The following is a 24,230-nucleotide window of genomic DNA, read 5'->3' as shown; positions in this document are numbered from 1 at the left end:
CTTTTGATGTTTTGTTACTGAATGTGAGATTGATTTTTTTAACTGGATTTGAAATGAGATACCATAAAATTTTCCATATACCTTTAGGAAAAATTATTTATTTTGTTAAAACCCATACATATTCTCCTATTTTGTTATTTGCTTGTTTGTTATCTGTAGGAAACTAAGGAAAATGGTTAGAATAGATGGCTTGAGAATTTAACTTGATATTTGACACTGGTACCATTCAGGAAATACATTATATGATATTTTAAGGACTCGCTACTGGTGGGTATTATTTAACCATGTTCATTATTATTGGTCTGCACGGGAATACTTATGAAGTTGATTGTCCAAATATATTTAGACATTTGTCTAGTGATTTCTCCTCAAAAATGCCCTATCTAATGTGAGTGTACCAGACCTCACTGATGCCCATACCTTTATAGCCCCAGCCTACATCTGAGTTCCCTTGCACTTGTAGTTTCTGGTTTCCCAGCACTGACTGCTTCTCATACAGCTGCTGCACCTGTTTCTCTGGTGAAGGCTGTCTCCAGGAGAAAGTGTGCCAGAGTTCATTCTCCCAAAACTAAGGACAGGATCTGTGGATAAATACCATGGACTTTGAGTTCTCTGGTGGGATATCATATGGCATGTTCCATATGGCAAACCTCAGTAAGATTCACTAATTGCACACATGAACATGCACATTAACATTATTATTTCAGGCTTTTCTCCCTCTTCTTTTTTCCTACTCCCTCACTGTGCTTCCTGTAATTACCTGTAAAAAAATGCACTATATCTAAATCCCTATGAGAGGGTTGGCTTCTTGCTAAAGTGGTACGAAGACACTTAATCAGAATTTTATCAGAGGAAATCATATCCCACTGCCTTTATTCTGTATCTATGATAAGTGATTTGTTAGCTACCTTGCTTATTATAAGGTGGTCTGTTTTTATCTTAAAAATGCTAATTTCTTCCATTGTGGGAGATATAAGTAAGTAATATGTTTTTTCAAACCAGTTTTTTTTTTTCAGCAAATCTTTAAGAGAAAGGTAAGCTTTGGTATAAGCTCTCAATCATTATATTTTGGTGGCTAAGTTTTCATCACTCTTTCAAATAAGAATTTGTAAGAGTTTGATCATTTGGATCCATTTCAATATTCTTTTGGTAAACACTAAGTCCTATGAGCCTTGAAAAATTATTCTGATATCCATATTCATACTGTTAGAAGTTTGTGAAAAGAAATAGGCAGGCAAACACAATATCCTAAGTAAGAAAACATAATTGTTTACAAGATCCAGAGACATTAAGGGAGGACAGTGTGTCAGAATCTGAAGGTTCAGTGTTATTTATCAGGGATACAAGGAGAATAGTAAAGGTTATATAACAAAACATTTGATGTAAATAAAGCCTTTGTGAAAAAAAAAAAATCCTAAATTTCAAAGTCTCCCGTCTACTGTTTCACAAATAGATCTTATGCTTGTTTGTAGTCAAATTTTCCTTACTATCAATTTTTTGGAGTTTTATATATTTTATTTTTTTAATTTTGGATGCCATATTAATTCTCTTGAGTTTACTTACACTTTAATATTTTTGTAAAATTTAGATTTTATCACAGTAATTATTCATTTTCTTTTGTATTCTCCATTTTTCCTAACCTAATATAATTTGGTATGATTTGAATAAGAACTAACATATATTTCTTCTAGTCAATCAATAAACCCAATAATGGACTCTTCCTGACTGGATTGCCAAGGCACACTGCTTACTTGATTCTCAGATTAGCACTAACAAATTTACAAACAAAGCTACTCTGGACATTAAAATTATAATATCACTGCAATAAAATTAGAGGGTATTCATTATTTTTACATGGGTAAATTCTGATTTTATTAATAAAAATAATCAAAGCACTTAGAGGTATTTTTGGTTGGTTTTGTTTTTGTTGACAGAAATTAGATACATCTGGAGTACAACACCCAGATTTTAAGATGAATTCATTAAAAAGCATTGTGTAACCAGGACTAAAAATAAAACCTTCTAAACCTCAGTTTTTTTAGTTTAAAGCATAAACAAATTTGCTGAGATGACTTTCAGGTTCTTAGTGTGGAAAGACTTGCATGCTTTCATTGTCAATACTCTGTGCTTTTAGTCTTTGGTGATGGCCCAAATTCATCCTGAAAATAAAGCAAAATATAGCAAAGAATAAAATAAAAAATCTATACAATACAATGAAACTGATATACTTTGAAATCAACTACAATATTTCAACCTGGAGGAAGTGTGTACTTTGATTAAAACAAACATTAAAGTTAATGAAAACATGGCAGTAACCAAACTGTGCTAAACCCAGTGGTGCTACATTGGCTGAGAGAAGGACTGACTTGCACATTATTATAATATTCATTTTAATGTTAAATTTTTAATCTGAGTCTTTACATGAAAGAGAGATAATTTATATACACTCATATTTATCTGTTCTGTCATAATTTTGACCTGTCAATGTGTGAAATTCAACATTAAACTGTGATTCTTAAAGTGATTAATTAATCGTGAAATATGTTTAGCCAGGTTTTCAGGTTTAAACTCATTTATGCCTTATCTACTTGAAAGCAAAAGATTAGACCTGACTGGAAAAATGAACTATGATATTCTACCACTAGCATTTTAGGCATTAAGAGTCATTTTCTAGAAACACCATGGATTCCTTCCTTCAAACATATGTTTATCATTAAAGTTAGGTTCTGCTTAGCATGGAAACTGTGAATGATATCTTAATGTGTTTTTTTCTCATAAAATAACTGAACTATAAACTGTAGCATTAAGAAATATTTTATTTTGGGAGAGTATAATTTTATGAAAATATGTAAGTTCTTGTAGAATTGAGATTTTTTTTGAAAAGGAAGTAATTCTGGGGTATAAGTAGAATTTAGACAATTCTTTTCCATCATTAGAATATCAGAATATTACTGTAACTTTAGAATACATATTAAAATCATAAAGTGTGGTGCTTCCAACTTTGTTTTTCTCTCTCATGATTTCTTGACTATTTGTGGTCCTTTGTAGATTTATATGAATTTTATAATTTTTTTCTATTACTGAACAAAGTGTCTATGGTATTTTGATAGTAAATACACCAATTTGTAGATCATTGTGGGTAAAATGGCCATGGTAGCAGTAGTCTGCTGAATCATGAATGCAGGATGGCTTTTAATTCATTTGTATGTTCTTCACTTCTTATATGACTCTACAAAGTTTTCAGTATATAAGTTCTTCATCTCCTTTATTTTTATCCCTGAGTATTCACTTTTTTAGAAAGTATTGTAAGCAGGGTTTTTTTCTTTTTCATTATTTTTTTAATATATGACAGCGGAATGAATTATAATTCATATTACATGTATGTAATATGTAAGCATACATTTTTTATACCTCTAGTTGTATACAAAGTATATTCACACCAATTTGTGTCTTCATACATGTACTTTGGATAATGATGTTCATCATATTCCACCATCATTTCTAACCCAATGCCCACTCCCTTGCCCTCCTACCCCTCTGCCCCATCTAGAGTTCGTCTATATCTCCCATGCTTCCCCTCCCTACCCCACTATGAATCAGCCTCCTTATATCAGAGAAAATATACAGCATTTGTTTTTTGGAGATTGGCTAATTTCACATAACATTATCTTCTCTAACTCTACCCATTTACCTGCAAATGCCATGATTTTATTCTCTTTTATTGCTGACTAATATTCCATTGTGTATATATGTCATTTTTTTTAACCATTCATCTATTGAAGGGCATCTAGTTTGGTTCCACAATTTAGCTATTGTGAATTGTGCTGCTATAAACATTGATGTGGCTTGTTTCTTTTGCTGAGAAAAAAAGTTTTAGTTTGAGTCCATCCCATTTATTGATTCTTGATTTTAATTTTTTTCACTATAGGATTCTTATTAAGTAAGTTGGGGCCTAATCTCATATGATGGAGATTAGGGCCTACTTTTTCTTCGATTAGACACAGGGTCACCTATTGTATTCCTATGTTCTTGATCCATTTTGAGTTGAGTTTCTTTGTGCATGGTGAGAGATAGTTTAATTTCATTTTGTTGCATATGGATTCCCAGTTTTCCCAGGACCATTTGTTGAAGAGATTATCTTTTCTCCAATGCATGTTTTTGGAGTCTTTGTCTAATATAAGATAATGGTAGTTCTGTGGGTTAGTCTCTGTGTCCTCTGTTCTGTACCATTGGTCTACCAGAGTGTTTTGGTTCCAATACCATGCTGTTTTTGTTATTATTTCTCTGTAGTATAGTTTCAGCTCTAGTATAGTGATGCCACCTGCTTCACTCTTACTACTAAAGATTGCTTTAGCTATTCTGGGTCTCTTATTTTTACAGATGAATTTCATGATTTGTTTTTCTATTTCTATTAGGAATGTCATGAGGATTTTGATCAGAGTTGCATTAAATCTCTATAGTGCTTTTGGTAGTATGGTCATTTTGATAATATTAATTCTGCCTATCCAAGGGCAAGGTAGACCTTCTCATCTTCTAAGGTCTTCTTTGATTTATTTCTTTAGGGTTCTGCAGTTTTTATTATATGGATATTTTACTGCTTTTGTTAAGTTGATTCCCAAGTATTTTATTTTTATTGAGATTAGTGTAAATGGGGTAGTTTTACTCATTTTGCTTTCTAAGGATTTGTCACTGATATACAGAAATGCATTTGATTTATGGGTGTTCATTTTATGTTCTGATGCTTTGCTGAATTCATTTACTAATTCTATAAGTTTTCTGGTGGAACTTTTTGGGTCTTCTAGGTATAGAATCATATCAGCAAATGATGCCAGTTTGAGTTTTTCTTTTCCTATGTGTATCCTTTAATTCCTTTCATCTGTCTAACTGGTCTGGCCAGTGTTTCAAGAACTATACTAAATAGAAATGGTGGATGAGGGCATCCCTGTCTTATTCCAGTTTATAGAGGGAATGTCTTCAGTTTTTCTCCATTGAGAATGATGTTGACCTGGGGTTTAGTATAGATAGACTTTATGATGTTGAAATATGTTCCTGTTATTCCTATTTTTTCTGGTGTTTTGAACATAAAGGCATACTGTATTTTATCAAATGCTTTTTCTGCATCTATTAAAATGATCATATGACTCTTATCTTTAAATCTATTGATATGATGAGTTCCATTTATTGATTTCCATATGTTGTAACTCGCTTGTATTCCTAGGATGAACCCCCCTTGATAGTGGTGCACTATCTTTTTGATATATTTTATATTTGATTTGCCAGAATTTTTTTGAGAATATTTGCATCTATGTTCCTGAGCGACATTGGTCTAAAGTTTTGTTTCTTTGATGGGTCTTTGCCTGGTTTTGGAATCAGAGTGATATTGGCCTAACAGAATGAGTTTTGAAGTGCTCCCTCTTTTTCTATTTCAAGAAATAATTTAAAGAGTATAGATCCTGGTTTTTTTTTCATTGTTTTTAGGCTTCTGATGGCATCTTTTATTTTGTCACTTGAAATTTATCTGTTTAAATTGTGTATATCATCCTGATTCAGTTTGGGCAAACCATATGACTCTAGAAATTTGTCGATGCCTTTGATATTATATTTTATTGGAGTACAAGTTTTCAAAATATTTCTAATTATCTTCTGTATTTCTGTAATGTCTGTTGTGATACTTCTTTTTCATCATGTATGTTAAAAATTTCAGTTTTCTCTCTCCTTCTCTTTCTTAGCATGGGTAAAGTTTTGTCAATTTTATTTATTTTTTTCAAAGAACCAACTTTTTGTTCTGTCACTTTTTTCAATTATTTCTTTTGTTTCAATTTCATTGATTTCACCTCTGATTTTAATTATTTCCTGTCTTGTACTTTTTGGTATAGATTTTTTCTTCTTTTTCTAATGCTTTCACTCTTGAACTTGAGTTTGTTTGATAAACATAGAATGCCCATTGTTTGGGGTATATATATTTATAATTGTTAAGGCTTGTTGGAGTATGGCTCCCTTGAGTAGTATGAAATGTCCTTCTTTATCCCTTTTGGCTAGCTTTAACTTGAAGTCTACTTTATTTGATATGAAAACCCCTGCTTGCTTCTGCGGTCCATGTGAGTGGTATGATTTTCCCAACCCCTTACCTCCCGTCTGTGGATGTCTTTACATATGAGATGAGTCCCTTGGAGGCAGCATATTATTGAATTTTTTTTTGATCCAGTCTGCTAGTGTATGCCTTTTGATTGCTGAGTTTAGACCTTTAACATTCAGGGATATTGTTGAGACATAATTTGTATTCCCAGGCATTTTTGTTTATTTTTGGTATTTAACTTGACTTGGTTTCTCCTCTCCTTAGATTTTTCTTTAGTGTAATCTCTCTCTCTGCTGATTTTCATCATTGTTTTTCATTTCCTCTTCTTGGAATATTTTGTTGAGGATATTCTGTAGTGCAGGCTTTCTAGTTGGAAATTCTTTTAACTTTTGTATATCATGGAAGGTTTTTATTTTATCATCAAATATAAAGCTTAATTTTGCTGGATATAAAATTCTTGGTTGGCATCCATTTTCTTTCAGAGCTTGGTATACATTTTTCCATGATCTCCTGGCTTTGAGGGTCTGAATTGAAAAATCTGCTGAGATATGAATTGTTCTCCCCCTACATGTGATCTGGTTTCTCTCTCTTGTGGCCTTTAAGATTCTATCCTTATTCTGTGTGCTAGGCATTTTCATTATAATGTACTTTGGTGTAGATCTGTTGTAATTTTGTACATTTGGTGTCCTGTAAGCCTCTTGTATTTGGTTTTCCAATTTGTTCTTCATGCTTGGAAATTTTTCTGATATTATCTAATTGAAGAGATTGTGTGTTCCTTTAGTTTGAAACTCTGTGCCTTCCTTTATCCCAATAACTCTTAGGTTTGGTCTTTCGATGCTATCCCATAATTCTTGGATGTTCTGTTCATCTTTTCTTTCTATCTTCTCTTGTGATTAACTTTATTTTCCAGATTGTATACTTTGTCTTCATTATCTGATGTTCTTTCTTCCAAGTGATGTAGTCTGATTTTATGGTTTCTATTGAGTTTTTCATTTGATTTATTGTTTCCTTCATCTCAAGGATTTCTGTTTGTTTTTTTCAGTGTCTCTATCTCTTTCTTGAAGTAATATTTTGCTACCTGAATTTGCTCTCTTACCTCTTTGTTGGAATGATCGATTTTTGCCTGTATTTGCTCACTTTGGTCATCCTTTAATTCACAGATCATTTTAATTATGAACCTTCTGAACTCCTTCTCTGACGTTTTATCAACTTCTCTGATCATGGGTTCTGTTATTGTAGTATTCTGGTTTGTTTGGGACAGTTTCCTCCCTTGTTTTTTCATCTTGTCTATATGTCTTCCTTTTTTGTAACATGGATCTGAGATATTACAGTTTCTACCCTATATTCTTGTAGTAGCAGTGCAGATTGTCAGTATGTCACCTTGGTTTTGAGCCTCCAGACCCTACTGGTGTCCATCAATGTATGATACTTCAACTAAAGGTGGTTGCTGCAATAGCTAAGGTAACTCAGAGATAATAGTGGAGGTTCCCCAAGATGGATGCAATGTCTTACAGAGATGGTGCTAATAGGGTGGGCCTTACACTGTCTTTGGGCCACCTGCTCTAGGTGCAGCTGCTTCTAGACCCTGTCTGTTGTCAGAATGTAGGGGCTACTTCATAGGGAAAGCTATGGGGATGAATGCAGTGCCCCAAGATGGTAGTGGGTTAGGCTTGGGCTCCAAGGTTGGGGAGGATGAACTGCCCTGTACGTGTTTCCTGGGCAAGTCAGTGAGGGCAGATATGACCCCAGCTTGACCTCCCATGATAGTCTGCTGGTCATCCAGGCCTGATCTCCCATAGTAGTCTACAGGTCGGAAAAAGTGGTCTTGTGCCAGAGGCTGGGCTCCTGTGTTGTCTGCTGGTGGCAGGATGGACCTGGGCCTACTGTGAGCCTGGGTTCCTGCAGGCTGGTGTGGGTGGAACAGGGTTTTTTAAAAATATCTTTTCCATCTGGTTCTTTTTAGCATACAAAAATACAACTTCTTTTTGTATACCAAAATCTGGATGTTAAAGATATGTTAGCATGCCCACATTTCTTACTATACTGTTCAATGTAGCTAAGATGTGGAAACAGCCTAAATGTCCATCAATAAATAAACAGATTTCCCAAAAAATGTGATTGTATACATTCAATGAAATATTACACTGACATAGAATAAATTTCAGCAACGTGTGACAACATGGATAAACCTAAGTATATTACAGTAAGCAAGTAAGATATATACAAAAAGACAAACACATGAGTCCACTTATTTTAGCTTTTAAAATAGTGCAACACATAGAAGCAAAGAATTAAGTTGTTTTTGCCAGTGTTTTGGTGCTAAGGGGAATGGAGATTTGCTAGTCAAATGGCCATAAAGTGAAATTTGAATTAATCAAGAAGAGAGAGTTTTAAATATTTACTGCATAATATCCTATCTATAGTCAATGATGTTGTATCTTAACTAAAAATATTAAGAGAAAAAATCTCCTGTGTTTTTACCACAACAAAATAAAAATTTTAGGCAAATTAACCTAGATTAAATCAATAAGACCTTAACTAGAGGATACCCATCAATGTCCCTCTTAGAATTGATTCTGAAATAAAACAACTAATTTAAATTATTTTTAATATGCAGACTGGAGTACTTGCTGAACAAAGAAGTGAGTCTACTACCAGCAAAATAAATACAGAAATATGATTCATAGAATTCTACTATTCAAAAAATCTAATGTACAAACTTACAGAACAGTTGTGCAAACAAAAAAGTGAAGGTGCCAAAAGAAAAGAAAAAAAGATAATGTTAGTAAATTTTTACAACATATATTCTTGCTGACTGCACCAAAGAATGAATAAATGGCTTAACTCTTCAATCATCTAATCATATTGATGTTTTTTATTTCTAATTTCTGGAATATCCTTTGTTAAAATTAGCCTTAGCAATATGAAAGAAAAAAACAGCAGTGCTAATTTGGTTATATAACATCTCCATCAAAAAGTCAGTTTTATGGTTATCAATTTTATCCAGCACTTTAGATAATTTTTTGTCTGAGTGTAATTTTGAGATGTGAAATTGTCATTTGATATGAAAAAATCTATTACAAGCGACAAGAGAAGCATATTGATATGTCTTACTTAGGTAACACATAAAGTTACTTTTAGTTCAAATTGTTTAAACAGAAATGTCCTTTATTAAGATAAAATTAATAACAATACAATTCAAGAGGTAGTCATAACTATCAAGAAAAAGTTCACCAAATTTTGATGATTTTACTTTAAAAAAATTGTTGGTTAATCCTTTTTAAATTGCTTATAGAGTGAATTTAATCATTTTGGTTTAAGAAAAACCAAATATCATGATAAACACTTGCTAAGTGTTCAAACTTTGGAATTTATTAATTTCATAAATATCTAATCCCAAGATCTAATCCAGAAATTACAAAGTTATATTTCTCCATTTCATTTGTGTCAGGATGCTAACATATTATGGCCTCCACCCATATGATGCACCCATGCATGGCATCCCTCAGTTAAAGAGGGCAATGCTGCATTTTCAAAGACAATTTATCAATAAAATGTGTTAATTAGAGGAACTTTCTAGTATTTTGTTATGTCAATCATGTCTAATTAGTACCTAATTGTATTTATTATTCCTGTAAGAGTGGGAATGTAGAATTTTCATTTCTTAATTGTTTCTGTTAATGCTTCAAGATGGCACAGAATTGAATGCATGGCAGCTATACTTCAAAGGAAAAATGATTAGGAGAGATTAATATGAACTTAATTTGGCAATTAATGTGTGATCCATATTTTACTTGTCCTGAAATACTAGAAGATGAGAGGAAATTTTGAAGACCTAAGGGGGCAGGGAAAAGTAACATTTACAATGGCAGGCTTCGTAGGGAGCATTTTCAGTTAAATAAAAGAAGATATTCCAATAATCTTACTATTATAATGAGATCAAAAGTTGATCTATGTTGGATTATAACATTATAAAATCTTAAATAAAGCAAATTTAGATTTTATAATTAAATGAGCAATATTTTAATAAGAAGTCACATTAATAAAGAGAATCATTAAATATTTTAATTATCTTTAAAATATGCATTTTATTCTAGATCAGGAACCGTTAGATGAAGTCCCATAGAGAGGATTTTGGGATGATTTTCTCTAGTTCTGAGAAGCAACAACACTTTCACTTCAGACCAGAGAATACTAAAATTAATGATAGTAGCAGAAAAAGTTATCACCCACTAAAACAACTGTTATAATTTGGATATGAAGTCTTCCTCAAAAGCTCCTGTTAAAGAAAGAATATTTGTAAGTAAAGTAATTAGATTATGATGCCTGTAATCTAATATGTCCATCCTACTTTAAATGGACTGATTGGGAGGTAACTGTAGGCATGTGGGGCATGGCTGAAGGTGATGGGTCCCTGGGGGGTGTGCCCTGGAAGGATACATCTCCCCTGTGACCCCTTCCTCTCTCTGCTTTCTGACCCCACCATTAGCTGAGAACCTATCCTCCACTGGGACCCTTCCCCACAATCTGCTGCCTCCCTTTGGACCTAGAGCAGTTGAATTGGCCAACTATGAACTAAGACCTGTGAAACTCTGAGTCTCAAATAAACTTTCTTTAAGTTGTTCTTGCTGGGAGTTTTGATCACAGTGATGCCAAAACTGACTGAAAGAGCAACTGTTCTTTGGGTTTGTTTTTTTTTTTTTTTTTTTTTTTTTTTTTTTTTTTAGTTTGGTGTGAGTGAGTGTGTGTGTGTGTGTGTGTGTGTGTGTGTTGCGGCGATCATCTTTCTTTTATTTTCAGATTATTTATATGATTTTATTTCATTTCTCTGTTGTACTTAATAATGATCACAAAACTTACATATGATATACTAATAAAATGTCTAATATTCCAACAGTATTTTCATGCATATTTTCTCAAATACTATCGTCTAGTTAATTCTTCTACTTCTCAATATTCAAGTTTTCTACTTACTACCATAAAAGCTATAATGAACTTTACAACATCTTTAACATGTTAAGAATCATTGCCTCAAGGTAGAGTTCTTAAAGTGAATTATCCTACTAATAAGAGATATACATTTTTCAAAGATGTATATTGTCAAATTGCTTTTCTCTAAGGAGAGTGAAGATGCACAAACATGGAATCAATGTAATGTCAGTCAGTCATATTATAGATGTCTTTTGCATGCAAATTTTTTAACTATTCCAAAAAGACTTAATGTCCCTAATTGTTTGTACATTGACTATTCCAAGATTTATACAATTATTATCTGGTCCTAGACCTTCCTACATCAAATATATAGATTTCTTATTGAGCCAGAAAAGAGAAAAAAACTTACATTTATGGTGATATATTTTTTGCTTGTTAATTTCTAATCCTCACAAGAGACCAAAGAGTTGCTATAGTTGTATTTATTTTATATAGCACATAATTTATAGTCAATGAGACTAAATAAAATGTCCAAAATAAAAGCATTGCTAGCAAATGTCAGTTTGGGAGTTGTATCCATCTAATTGTGATGATTTATGTGTGAGTGAGCGGGGAGGAGGATACTGGGGATTGAACTCAGGGACACTCAACCACTGAACTATATCCCCAGCCCTATTTTTCTCTATGTTATTTATAGTCAGGGTCTCACTAAAAAGCTTAGTGCCTCACTTTTGCTGAGGCTGGCTTTGAACCTCCTGCCTCAGCTTCCTGAGTTACTGGGATTACAAGCATGCTCCACCATACCTGGCTGTGAAGATTTATTTTAATTCCATTATATCACACTGACTCCATTCCTCAAAACCCAGATTCTTGATAAAAGTTACAGATGGTTCTGTCCTTATTGCATGTTTCCTTTGTCTTATATAACTAATAATTATTCTTATGTATTACTACATGTAATTTTAAGAATTATCTGAAACATGCACTTAGTGTTTACAGTTTTGATTCACTATCTAATAGTTGTTTGACAATTATTTAACCTTTACCTCATCATTTCACAGTTTATTTATTTAAAATTTAGATGATAATAACATATCATCTTCATAGAATTGCTAGGAAAAGTAAAGCGTTAACATGTCCAAAGAGTTTGAAATAATGCCAGGTATGTAAGTCCCTGCTATCGTAATTAGCATGATATACTTTGTTACTGATAATTTTTTATAGTAAAATCTCAGATCTATTCCCTTAGTCTCAAATTCTTTGAGTGTATTTGCTACTGAGAAAAAAAAAGAATCATTATTGTCTATTTTTTGCTTGTTTGTTTATAGGAAATCTAAGTTGGCAAATGCAGAAAATAATTTAATCTCTAGGAAAGAGGACAACACAGTCCCTAGACATAGCCACCTGGTCTTGAAAATAATATCAATATCTTCACTTTTAAAAGTGGCAGTTGGCCAAATGGATAGACAGCCCAAGGCAATTAGATCCTGACCTCTAAAAGCCTCAGAAAGTCAGGAAAATTTAGAGGGTAGAACAAGTGAAAATGCCAAGGTTTCATCAGACAGACCAAGAGCAACTAAGTATCCTGTACTCTGTGAAATTGTACTTCAAAACTGAAGACAAAATATTTTCTGAAATAAAAATTGGGATAATTCATCACCAGTACACCTATATTAGAATAAATGTTAAAGTCTTTAAAGAGAAAGACCATAATACTGATCAGCAACATGGAGTTACATAAAGGAAGGAAGAACATCAAAGAAGGAATAAATGAAGGTAAAATAAAAATAGTTATTTTTCTTAATTTCTTATTTTATATATTTAAGATATATAACGTTCTTATTATTTGATTTAGCATAATAATTCTCTCAAAATAATAAGAGCAGCACAGGCTGGGGCTGTAGCTCAGTGGTAGAGTGCTTTCCTCACAGGTGTGAGGCAATAGGTTCGTTCCTCAGCATCATATAAAAATAAAATAAAGTATTGTGTTCATCTAAAACTAAAAAGATTTTTAAAAAATAAGAGCAGCATTTTATGATTATGCATGCGTGTGTGTGTGTGTGTGTGTGTGTGCGTGCTCCTACATATCTATGCTATACATAAGCACAACAAATGATACCAATGGTACAAGGGATGAGATGGACAACTTAATATTTTTTTAAAAAAATTTAAAATACTATCTGTGAAGTGGTATTGTGATATTTTAAACTGTGCTTGGATGAATTTTAAAACTATATTGCTAATTTAAAAACAAATTTAAGCAAAATCTAATGCATATGCTAATAAGGGAGAGAAAATTAAACTCTATACAATGTTTAAAGAAAAGCAAAAACAGTGAGTAAAAAATAGGAACAAATAGAAGACAGTAACAAATATGGCATATATTATCCAACTACTAAAATAACTTTGCAAGTCAGTTGTTTAAATGAACCAATTAAAATATAGTTAGAAAGAATTAAGAAACATGACCCAAATATATGTTGTCTTAAAATTGCTTTACATTTAAATATGTATACATTAAAATAAATTATAGGCAAAGAAATACCATGTTATTCTGATCAAATTAAAGAATCAGATCAAGAAGAATTATTAGGGGTAAAGTGCTGAGTTACATAATAATAAATGAGTTGATTGCCCTAGAAGACTTTACACTTTTTAATGCATGAGCATCCAATAAAGAAGCATCAATATACCAAAGACAAAACTCAGAGAACTTAAAGGATTAATGTATACATCCTCTAGAATAGTTGGAGACTTCAATACCCTGTATCAGAATTACATTCTGAAGGCACAAGGTAAGTATAGATCTAGTGTAACTGTATCAATTGAGTATAATTGACATCTATAGATTATTATATCCAATAAGAACATATTACACATTTACTTTAATGTCACATAAAAATATTCTCCAACATAGAACATATTCTGAGTCAGAAAACAAATTTTAACAAATTTAGAATGAGGAAATAATGCAATGTCTGTTGTCATACCACAGTGGAACTAATCTGGAAATCATAGCAGAAAAAATAACTGGAAAATTCCAAAAATAATTATAACTAAACAACACACATATAAATAAGGAATAAATAAAGGAAAATAAGAGAAATTGAAAATACTTTGCACTAAAAAAAGTGAAAACACAGCTTATTGAAACTTGTGAATTGCAGAATAACTGTGGTTGGAGGGAAACTTACATATAATAGAAGATAATAAAAATCTACCATGAATCACTTAACCTAAAACCTTAGGAAACTAAAATAAGAGCAAGTTAAATTCAAAATAAGCAAAGAAGGGAAAAGTAACAATTAGAAAGAATTCAATGAAACAGAATATTTGTTGTGTTTATGCATAGCATATATATAGGAAATCAAGAAAGAAAATCAGTGAAACCGCCCCCTACATGTCTGTAATCCCAGTGGCTTGGGAAGCTGAGTCAGGTGAATCACAAGTTCAAAACCAACCTCAGCAAAAGCTAGGCTCTAAGCAACTCAGTGAGACTCTATCTCTATAAAAAATATAAAAGAGGGCTGGGTATGTGGCTCAGTGGTCGAGTGCCCCTGAATTCATTTCCTGGTATCTCCCCCTCAAAAATCCATGAAACCAAAAATAGGCTTTTTGAAAATATAAATGACATTTTAAGTCTCTAGTCAGACCAACTCAGCAAAACATAGAAAAGATACAAATATGGTACATCAGAAATGAAAGAGGGAATATTACTGCCAAACCAACAAAAACAAAAAAATAGTAAAGTAATACTACAAAAAATTAGGTGCTTACAAATTTAATAACCTAGATGAAATATACCAATTTGTTAAAGGACACACCTGCTGTCTTTCAAATAAAAAATAAATGATGTGAATAAACTATAGATGACTTAAATAAATTGATTCAATAATCAATAATGTTCCAAAGCAGAAAGGACCAATCCCATATGGTGTCATTGGTGACTTATATTGAACATTTAGGGAAGAATTTATACCAATTCTCTACATTTCAGAATTTAGAAGATACAATAATTTTCAGCTAATTCTAAGAGGACAAAAATGACAATATGTTTTCAAAAAAACATTAAAATGGCAGAAGAGTATCTCTCATGAACAGAGGCAAAAATCTTCAAGAAATATTAGCAAATTAAATCCAATGAAACATGAAATGATTGCATACCCCAACCAAGTCATATTTATCTTAGGTATAAAAGTCCATTTTTATATTGATATCAATTAATTTAATCTATTACAGAAAATTTAAAGTCACATGACCATATGAAGAAATACAGATCAAACATTTGTTCTATAGACTCAAAGCAATCTCAATCAAAATTTGAGCAAGTTTCTTTTGTAGATAATCAAAACCTGATTCCAATGTTTATGTGGAAAGGCAAAGTTTCCAGAATAGACCAAATCTATTGAAGAAGAAGAAAGTAGGAAGACTAACCTTTCTCGATTTCAAGACATAGTATAAATCTGCAGTTATCTAGAAAGTAAGTTATTGACAAAAGAATGATCAAATCAATCAAGAGCACAGGATAGCCAGTCCAGAGATAGAATAACATAAAGAGAGCCAATATTATCTTTGACAAAAGAACAAAGACAGTGCAATGGCTGTGCATAGTGGTACCACACCTGTAATTTCAGTGGCTCAGGAGGCTGAGCCCGGAAGATTGCAAGCTCAAAGCCAGCCTCAGCATCTAAGTGAGGTGCTAAGCAACTTAGCAAGACACTATCTCAAAATTTAAAATAATAAATAAATAGGGCTGCAGAAGTTGCTTGGTAGCCAATTACTCCTGGGTTCAATTTCTGGTACCATAAAAATAAAAATAAAAGACAATATAATAGAGAAAAGAAAGATTTCAAAAAGTTGAAAAGTTTAACCTCTAAACATAAATAATGATTTTAGACAGAGACCTTATAATTCTTTAAATAGTAACTCTAAATAATGCAGATTTAAACTTAAAACACAAATTTTAAAACTCCCAGAACATAGGAAAAATTCTAAGTGACTAGGTTTGGTGATGAGTATTTAGTTCTATAAAAGAAAATCAATGAAAGAAAAAAATTAATCAACACTCATTCATTAAACTCAGAAGCTTTTTGTTTTGTTTCGATTTGTTTTCTGTGAGAAAGACACTTTAAAGGGCATAAAAAGGCAAGCCCCAGAAAGAGATAAAATGTTTGTAAAGGAGGCAATCAAAGACTCTTACTCCAAACCTAAAAATTTCCCAGAAAACCAGAGGATAAACATGTATGAAAACATCCAGATCCCATATCATCAAATGAAATGCAAATTAAAATGACAAAGAATAGTTTATACATGTATTAGAATGACTGAAATCCTGAACACTGAGAACACTAAGTATTGGCTAAACGCGAGAAACAGGAACTCTCATACATTCCTGTGAGGAATGAAAAATATTATTGCCACTTGGAACACAGGTTGTCAATTTCTTACTAAGCAAGCACCTCTTACCATAGAATTCAGAAATCACACTATCTGGTATCTAAGGTAATAAAAATTTGTCTATACAAAAACCTACACATGTGCTTAGATCAGCTTTATTTATAATTGACAAAAGTTCAAAGGAACCAAGATATCCCTTAGTAGGTAAATGGGTTAATAGACAGGCAATGGAATATCATTCAGTCCCAAAAAGAATGAGATTTCAAGCCAGGAAAAGGCATGGAGAAAACTTTAATTCTTAGTACTAAATTAAGGACTCTAATCTGAAAAGACTATATACTTTGTGGTTTCAATCATAGGGCATTCTGGAAAAGGCAGAACTATGGGATAGTAAAAAGACCACATAGGTGTGCTAAATAGGTAGAGCAGAGAGAATTTTCAATACATTGAAACTATTTTACATGATATTATAACAATAGATATATTTGCCTAAACTCAGAATGTACAAAACCAAGAATGAGCCATAATGTAAACTATGTAATTCAGGTGATTGTGATGTGTAAATATAGGTTCATAATTATAAAAAATATATAGCAAACACTCAGAGGAGGGAGGATGTTCATAATGGGGGAGACTACACAGGTATAGGGACAGTGAATAATTAGTGCCTTCTGCTTATTTTTGCTGTTAACTTGAAACTGTTCTAAACATAGTCTAAAAAATGTATATTATGAAGCCATACCCCTCCATATGGGGTGGGTCCTGGAAGTGTTAATTTACATAAAGTTACTATGATCATTGGTAGACCTATTAAATTATAAAGAATTTGTTTTTAATATAATTTAAACAGGGTGATATAAACACAAAATTCCATACTCATAAAATATTTTTAATAAAGAAACTAAAACAAACCTTGTTATTAAAAAAAAACAATTAAAAAGGGAATATACTCAGGAAGATAATTGAGAAAAGTATACTCTTTAGGATAGAATATATCCTAGGATGTAATCTTGTCTGTCCACTGATTGGCCCTAAAATGCTATTGGTACTTAAAACAGATGTAAATCGATAATGCATTATAGAGTATTTTTAAAGGTCAAAATAAAAATACATTTATAGTGACAGAGAAAAAAATCCCAAGCTTTTACTTTATCATTTATGTGCATACAGACTAATTTGTAAAAGGAATAAACAGCAGAAATGTGATTTTTATGTTTATGCAGTTGAAATTGACCTTTCTAAAAATCTTATATTTAGATTTATGTTTTTGATGCATGTAAATTATCAATCCCTAACTGTCCATTCAGTTTATGAATGCATTAAAAAATTGATGATACATTTTGCTCAATAATAGTGCAAAAAAGTCTACCCATAGAGAACACAAAACTGTATTCATATGAAAGTTTCACAATAGGGGAAATGTAGATAGTTTTCTAAAGACATATGGGGAAGATATAAGAACTGGAGAAAAATGAGAGGAAAAGATGAATGTGATCTTGATCATGATGGATTCTGTATGTCACACTGGGAGTTGAAAATTCATCCTGAAGATGCTGAGAATTACTATTATTTTGGAAAGAGATCAAATTTTTATTATAAAGATATAAGTTATCAGCATTATGAAGGACAGAAAGGCGGGAGGAGAATGAATAAAGATACAAAACTATTTCTCCATATAGATGATTTTAGGAAAAATAAAAACAACATTTAGGACTATGGAGAGGGAAGATGAAGAAAATTTGCAACAGAACCAATGCAGGTAAATTTATCTAAACTTTGTACAATCCTTTTTTCAGAACTTACATCTGCCTTTCAATCACCAAGTAGGGTTATTTACGGGTTTTAATTATATATATATATATATATATATATATATATATATATATATATATATATATATATATATATAAAAATTTATATTCCATATACAAACTTTAAGATGTAATAAACTATACTATCATGATTTTGCATTGTTATATAAGAAAACTGCTAGTTTAATTATTACACCAGCTAAATTACTATATAGTATAGAAAGAATTCCAGTTTCACAAGTAAAAAGGAGAAAAGTGTGCATCTTAGAATTGATTAGATTCACTTTTAATTTTAAACTATGAATTCTGATATTCTCAATGGGTATATTGTTTTATAAAGCTCAGTTGAAAAAACACAATTTTGTAATCAATAAAATATTTTACAGATTTGGAGAGATCCACAGAAATTTCAGACAAATGTGAAGGACATCCCTACCAGAAATTACCACTAGTGTAGAATGCTTTTCTCTGCCTGAACAAATTTTAGTGGAAAAAAAGACATAGCCCTGTCAATTTTTACCACCTCTGCTATTTTTTTTAAATGGAATTTATGTTTTTACTAGGTAAAGTCAGATATTTTAGAATAGTTTGCCCTTGTTGGCTGACCACTATTTAAAAGTATTGTTGGTAAAATAATATGGCTTATTACTACCTCACCAGAAATCTGCCAGCAAAGCAGTTGAGTCAGTTTAGTAAATTTAAAATTCTATAGCATCCTTTTCATTAGGTTCCTAAAAGATGTGCATAAGCTATTAGCTATAAGACCATTTCTCCAATGGGACAATTAATATGCTACCATTTGTATGTCAACGTAAAATCAATTTTTATTACATTTCTCACTTGGATGATTGAGCCTTCTAATTAATGCCTAAATTTCCTGGCAATTTTTCTATTGTTAGTTTGTGTGAATTATTCTTAAATATGATCTCATATTACTATAATGTCTTAACTAAGAATAATATGTCAGATTTCAAAGATGAATTTTAAAAAAACAATATGGAAATAATATTCAAATTGGCAAATAAATATCATTCTGGGTACAGCTGCAAGAAAACCATAAAAATATACTAGGACATGTTACGAATTAGTTTTCAGATTTTAAGGAAATTTAATATGCATTGTTAATTGGAAGTAATTATTTATTTCTAAGTTTTAATATAATAGAATATACATAATAAAATTTATTATCTTAACCATTTTACATGTACAGCTTAATGTTAATTATATTCACAATGTTGTACAACCATCTTCACTATCCATCTCTAGAACTTTTTTATCTTGTAAAACTGAAGTCATACGGATTAAAAAAAAAAATCCCTATTTTATCTTTGACTCCAGCCACAGGTAACCACCATTCTGCTATCTGTATCTATGATTTGACTAGTGTAGATGCCACACATAAGTTGAATCAGACGGTATTTGTAGAATTGATCTGTATTTGCCTCTTTGTGGCTGACTTATTTCACTTAGCAAAATGTCCTCCAGGTTCATCCACATTGTAGCATATTCTAGAACACCCTTCCTGTTCTTTAATTGTATCTATATTTTCTATTTTGCTCAACCATTCTTTCAACAAAAAACATTTATATTGTTTACATATTTTGGCTACTGTTGTATATGCTCAAAGTAATGTTTCTCTGAAAACGGATATACAAATATCTCTTTGAGACCCTTCTTTCAATTTGTGGTTATATGCCCAAAAGTGAAATGACTAATCATATGGTAATTTTATTTGCAATTTGAGAAACTGTGTTAACATTTTTCCACAGTGACCAGCAATCAAGTGCCAATTAATTCACATCTTCACTCACACTTATCATTTTCAGTTTTTGTTTTGCTTTGCTGTTTTGTTTTATGTTAGTTATCCTAATGAGATTAAAGTGGTTCCTTGTAGTTTTTATTTGCATTTCCTGAATAATTAGTGGTGTTGAGTATTTATTATATTTTCATATGTTTGAAGAAATTCTATTTAAAACATTTACTCAATTTTTAATTTAGTTTAATTTATTGTTGGTGTTGCTGAGTTTTAGTAGCTCTGTGTATATTCTAGATGTATAGTTTCTGAATAGGATTACTATGTTGTGTCAAAGTTAAATGATATAAATATATAACAAGTTAGACACCATGTAAAGAAAAACATTTCTGATGATTAAAACAGATCTCATGTTTTCAAGGCAACAAAAATGAATTTCTTTTAAAATAAAATCTAAGATAATTGTATGTCATTAAAATATACTTAACATCTTCCATTTTCTTATTAAAATATTTTTGCTCCTTATCTTTTCACTTCTTCTAATTTTCATTGGCCATGTGCACTTTTGAGTTCATTTACTTTTTTGGAGGGGTCCCTGGTGTAGTGCACATTGGCTTTCAAAAAAGCTCTCTCTCAAAAATGGATTAATTCTTTATCCAAAGTACATTTATGAAGACACAAATTGGTGTGAATATAGTTTGTATACAACCAGATATAAAAAATTGTGCTCTATATGTCTAATAAGAATTGTAATGCATTCTACAAACATATATATTTTTTTAAAAAAAGAATATTTCCACAGGGAAAACATTGATTAATTGATTAATTCTGACTCAGTATTTTGTAATAACTGATAAGTAACAAAATTCTTTTTTATTAAATAAGTATTCAAATTCAGATGTTTCAAAATTCTCAGGTCACCTACATACATTTAAGGGACTAGGTTATTTCAAACATTTGGTTGAATAAGCTAGAAGTAAAAATAGATGAAAATGTGAAACTCAATATAAACCTATTTCAATAACTCCTCTCACCTTACTCAGTCTCATTCAAATATCAGATAGTAATAATCAAATAATATAAGAACTTTTCATGCAGAAATTTATTTGGAGGAAAATTATAAGAAAATTGGCAAGAAACTTTTGGGGAAACTAAAGATAGTTGCCATAGAATTCTCAAACATTTTAGTATACAAATCTGTAAAATAAAATATTCAATAGCATAAGCAATAAAGATAAAAATCCAGTGATTAATATTTAAATTATTTTCATGCACATAACTCTTCTGACCTAATGCAATGCATATTTATGAAATTAAATATTTCAAATTAGCTATTTGATTTCAACAAATTATCCTAATGTTTGCAATGGTGACTTTCCTTTCTTTGGTTAACCAGTATGATTTTTTCCCAACCACAATTCTGGTCAAATAGCCCAGTACTTATAGTCATTGCTTAATTCTTGTACAATTATAAGAATGTTGAGAGTGGAAAACATCAGTGATTTTGTTATTACGTCTGTGAAAAATCTAACCATTTTCATATTTATTTCCATGATGATCTAATTTCAAACTGCGCCCCACAGTATATTTTATTTTTGCATTGAACAGCAAAATAGACCACTCATGAACGAGAATTCATTCAATTACTATGAGCAAAGTAGCCTTAACTTCCTTTAGATATCCGCTAGCAAGATATAAAATGACACTTACCGGACACATCAGTAGCACAATAGGGCCTTTATTGATTTTCATATCATGTTCTTCAGTCTGAGATGGCTCTCTTGAGAACTCTGCTTCCCAGCAGGAAAAAATTGCCTTTTCTACGTTTGAATTCTCAGGTCTATTAATGCATCCCTAGCTGGAGACAGTGTCATTTTAGTTCTCTTTCTTTGTAGTTGATGTGTCTACACCTTGCTATTGTAGTACCCTAATGGATCCTAGGGTTGTAGGTCAAAGTATGAAAACAAAAAAAAATGAAATTGCTTAGCCTGTGAATCAATAAAAAAGACTCTTAACACTTTCTCTAAGTATAAAATGTGCAACCAATGAAGTGTGGTAAGTGCATTCCACCTTGTACTAAAACTATAAATAGAATATTTTAACTGTCAACATTTATGTACTCAAAATGCAGATAAAGTGTTACTATAATTGTTCAACACACAATATCTAGATCAAAAAAGCAACCACCATTCACTTGATATGTTGAGTAAGATAATGTATTTTACTCATTCAAAAATTACCTCAAAATTATATTGTATGCCCTTCTATTACCATCCTCTATAAATGACCTAACTTAAAATTCCAAAGAATAAAAGCATACTGGTGAGGGTGTTCCAGTACCCACTGTCTGACAGGGTCACAATGTGTGCCGCAAGGCCGCACCATCTTGAAACTGGAACCTTTAGGAATGTTAAATGTTTTGTTTGTGATACTCATAATATGGATAACAGGGCATACGTCAATCAATAATAAAAGTACGTATTGCCTGTGATTGCAGGAAAATTCCCAGAATGAGACTAAGGATACAATTGAGACTTGCTATTAGGTACGTTTCAATGTCTCTCTGAATACAAAAAAATCGTGTTATTCTTCAAGCTTAAGCAACAAGAAATATTTATCCCATGGTTTACAATTTACACTAGCCACCCCCCAACCCCATCCTAAAGCCATAACCTGTACAACAGCCTAGCCCTACATAAATACAATTGATATGCCAACAGTACAAGGACCACGGTATGTAGCTTATCGTATCCCCTTGAGAAAAAGAGGCTAATAAAAATACATTCCCCAACCAATAGACCCTCCTTTGCTTTAAGCAAAAACTTATGATGAAAATGGAAAAACCTAGTTAACATAAATGACAAATTAGTTGAGGTGTAAATCCTGCCTTTTAATTTAAGATTACAAAGACATAAGAATTGGTGTGCTTTGACCAAAAATCTAGGAAGTTTTTTAAGAAAGCAGTTGAATAGGTCATATGAAAAAAGAAAATTACCTTGGAAATTAAAAATAGAATAATGTAAAATTAACATAGATATATTTTAGAGGCACTTCAGAGTAGTTGGCTTTTAAATAATAGACTTTCACTACTTTAAGTGTGTTTTACTGGGATTTTAGTTTAGAAGTAAGAAAGCTTACCAATAATCATAAGTATGCTTTAAAGTTAAAGGTTAATGAAATAATTATAGGTATGCTTTAAAGTTAGAAATGAATTATAGGTCAGGAGTCATGTAGTCTAGTTGCATCGCCTAGCACTGAGTGATTGAGGTGAAAATGTAAAAGCTTAATCATGAATGGCTAAGATTACAGAAAAATATTTTGAACAATGTACTCAATATCTTAGGTAATCAATGTATGTCAGAAAAGATTGTAACTCTTGAAAATTATGTAAATCAAAAAAGTTTCGGGCTCTGAAGCTGTCCATTAACTACCTGAAAAAACACATGTAAAAAAGGTGAAAAAATAAAGGTCCCTCCAGGGTCAGAGAGATGTCTTCTGGAGGTTGCTCATCACTTGCAACCTGTTGTCCCAACTCTTCTTCTTTCACCGATGCCACTGCTCCTTCCACCCTGGACCCTCACTCCCCCTGCCAGGGCTGGACCTTGGCAGCATACTCTATCCTTTAAAGTGACCTCCTCAAAATTACCTATTTCAAGGTTAAAATTTTTTTGTAAATAGATATAGGAAATTAAATTCTTTGAAGTTAACTGAAACAACAGATCAAGAAAAAGGTAATATCAGTATTTCCAAGTGAGATTAAGACTTTTAAATAGTCTTCAAATTATTTCTGGTCAGTTGTATATTTTAAAAATAATTAAATTATATACATATTAATATTTTATTGACTAATAATTTATGTCATTGGTAAGAGGTTAATTTATATATTTTGATGTATTATGTAAGCATACTACTCCTAGAAATTAACCACAGATTATCATCAAATGGACAACATTGTCAAAATATTTTGTAAAAATCTATCATTCAGAGTATTTAAGTTCCATGTTAAAATTTTTTTCATGGAATAGTTTTAAAATATAATTTAAATTGGTTTTGTTTTTTTGGTTCTTTACATTTTGTTTTCTATTTCTGGTCTTCTTTATTAACTCTGAGATAGTTGCTTTAGTCAAAATACAGTAAGGATGAGAGAACAGTTATGTGAACCTCCTTTGTCAAGTTTATTTCTAGGATATATCAGTTGTCCTTTAAAATTATGAGATGCTCTCATATGACTTATAATGAACTGACCATATTAATCGTCATA

Source organism: Marmota flaviventris, chromosome 8 (genome assembly GCF_047511675.1).
Source record: "Marmota flaviventris isolate mMarFla1 chromosome 8, mMarFla1.hap1, whole genome shotgun sequence".
Classification (NCBI taxonomy): Eukaryota; Metazoa; Chordata; class Mammalia; order Rodentia; family Sciuridae; genus Marmota; species Marmota flaviventris.
Note: the sequence above shows the minus strand (reverse complement) of the source record.